General features: G+C 47.8%; 1 pseudogene; it reads right to left on the bottom strand.

Moving 5' to 3' along the window:
- Positions 1–1301: 1301 nt before the first annotated feature.
- Positions 1302–1871, bottom strand: LOC142803062 (uncharacterized; annotated as a pseudogene).
- Positions 1872–2826: the final 955 nt, after the last annotated feature.

Raw genomic sequence — 2826 nt, 5'->3', positions numbered from 1 at the left:
GTAGCAGCCGTATACCCTAGTGACTTATCATGTGCGCAAGGATTTCTATTTCTTGAACATTGAGATGCATTTGTCATTGAGCTTCAATCTCGACTTTGCAATCAGGGGCAACACTTGCTTCAAGTTCTTCAAATGCTCCTCAGGCTTGCTACCAAACACAATCACGTCATCTATGTAGCACAAATTATTTTTACACTTTTGCAGGATAGTGACCATTTTCTGAAAAGCAGGCGGTGCCAATGCAAGGCGAAAGCAGACGCGTTTCAATCGGTACAATCCACTATTGGTTATGAAGGTAGTAAATTCTCTACTTTCAGGACTCAGCAGGACTTGGTGGTATGCGGCTGCTAAATCAATCTTGGAAAAATACTTTGCACCGTGAAGTTTGTGCAGCAGTTCTTCCATGTGAGGCAAAGGAAATTTGTCAATGACAACCGCTTTGTTCGTTTCGCGTCTTGCCTTTTTTCTTTGACAATATTACGATTGGTGATACCCATTCTGAGGCATTCCCCTTTTCTATCACATTATTCTGCTCAAGGCGCTGCAACTTTTCACGCACCGTATCTCGCACTGAAATTGGCGAGCTGCATAACTTAGCAGCGACAGGCGTGACCCCTTGTCTTAACTTGACCTGGTGAATGAAATTTGCTGCAAGGACTAAATTTCCATCGAACAACGTTGAAAGTTCGGAGAAATCCTCAGCATCAAGGCCTTGTGGCGATTGCGTAATGTTAGCGCATTGAAGTGACATACCATTTATGTGCAGCCGCAGGGCTTTGATAGCGTCGATGCCGAGGATGTCCGTACCGCCTTTGACGACTTAGAAAAGTATCTCGGCGTGCCGACCTTAGAAAAGACTGGCGCCGTAAGACACCCCTCAGTGCTTATTCTGCGGCGAAAAAAATCGTACAGTGCCGCTGAGGTCGGCAGCACCGGAGGGCATTTCAACCTCGAATACGTGACGGCCGACAGATTCGAGATAGCAGAGCTTGTGTCTACGAGTAGACGTACGGGCACGTCCTGCAGGATGGTGTCAACATGTGCTGCTGCTTTTTTCTGCCGGGCGAGAAGCACGTTGAGGTCTTCAGATATATTGCAGGTATAGACCTCTCGGACAGCTAGTACCGTCTCGTCTGGCATTCCGCTCCGACATACACGCTGGAAATGTCCTTGTTAGTCCCACACCTTGCATGTTTTGGAATCTGCGAGATGCCGAGAAGACCCGCAACGAAAACATGCTTTGTGCTCTGAACACAGCATTCGTGCTTCTGTACGGGCTGGCATCTGATGTTTATCCACCTTTACATGCTCGCTGCTGATGACTGTAGCTCAAGCGAGTATTTCGTGGCTTCTTCAATGTTGTTCGAGATAGTCAGCGCACGTTTAAGCGTAAGCGAAGTTCCTTCCAGAAGTAGGCGTTCCCGAAGAACATAGTTGCTCGTTTTCGCTACAAGCTGGTCACGAAAGAAGTCGTCAGTTTGCTCCCCAAAGTTGCAGGATAATGTCAACTCGCGCAGTGCCATGACGAATGCTGCTGCGGTCTCTCAAGGCAGTTGGGTGCGCTGTCTGAACCAGTGCCGTTCCACGACGATGTTCGTTTTATAAGTAAAGTAGGCGTCCAACGTAGCCACCGCTGCATCGTACTCGTCGCTCGGGCCGCTTTCTTTTTTTCCCGCTGTATGTGGTAATGCGTAGTACAATCGCTGGACTTCCATCCCCAAGCAGTGCAACAGCAAAGCTTTACGGCGAGCAGAGTGGGCGTCGTTCCCCGATGCCAGGAGATAATTCTTGAAAAGGCAGTGACACTGCGTCCACGGAAGGGTGGGCTTCGCGGGGGACGGCAGGAACTCGGGTGGTTGGTGCAGGCTCATTGCTTCAGCTTTCGGTCACTTCACCCTCGTCGCCAACTGTGGTATCCGCCGCCATGCCCTGCCGATCTGCGTCGGGGAGCTGCAGGGTCGCGAATTAACCACACCGACCCAGTACCTCTAACAACTCTGTTTATTCTTAGTCCTTGATGGTTAATATACCCAGATGTTAGCTAACATGATAAGGAGCGTGCGCGTGCATCTGCGCATGCCTAGGGCTGTCAGATGATAACGCACACGCTGAATACAACAATGCGTCACAGGTGGTTGGCAGTTTATATCTAGCACAGGAGGATCTGGCTCCATGGCAAGTGGCCTTTTTGCAGATGCGCCGGCGTAGCCACATATTTGAACACAGGAGCACGCAACTTTCCTAGAAAAAAACGGTCATAAAAGATCGAGTATCTCGTTTATTTCTTCCTAAATTGCAACAAAACATATGTGAAACGTTTCAGTGGTAGAGATGTTACATGTGAAAAATATGATTCGTATCAGATAAGATAGAGTGTGAATTTTTGAAAATGTATTAGCGGGACGACGGTGTCATGCTTTTGCACCTATAATGATAAAGAAACCATTTCCTTGGTGAGGCATATTATGATGCCTCATTTGGAAGAAATGATCGAACCAAGCTTATTCTTAGTCACTGCACAGTACCTGCGGCGCAGCCGCTTCTTTGTCACCAGAGGAAAATGCTGTACACAATCCTTCCTGACGCCAACATAGCGCTATCTACCTGGACTTCTTCTCTTTTTGGAGCGTATGTGATGGCAAGCTCAATGGGCGTGCATTTTAAGGAAAGGATTTCTTGGGACGAAACCTCAACTGGCAGCAGTATCACGCACTCGCTCTCAGAAAACATTTCCAGAAATTAAACATTCCCAGTAATTAAACCGTTGGTATTGTTATTAAGACTCCAGGAACGAAAGTGGACGTTCATGATCTTCAAAGGACCTCT

Source organism: Rhipicephalus microplus, chromosome 3 (assembly GCF_043290135.1).
Source record: "Rhipicephalus microplus isolate Deutch F79 chromosome 3, USDA_Rmic, whole genome shotgun sequence".
In the NCBI taxonomy this organism is placed as follows: domain Eukaryota; kingdom Metazoa; phylum Arthropoda; class Arachnida; order Ixodida; family Ixodidae; genus Rhipicephalus; species Rhipicephalus microplus.
The sequence above is the reverse complement of the archived record's forward strand: the minus strand, read 5'-3'. Positions and strand labels throughout refer to the sequence as shown.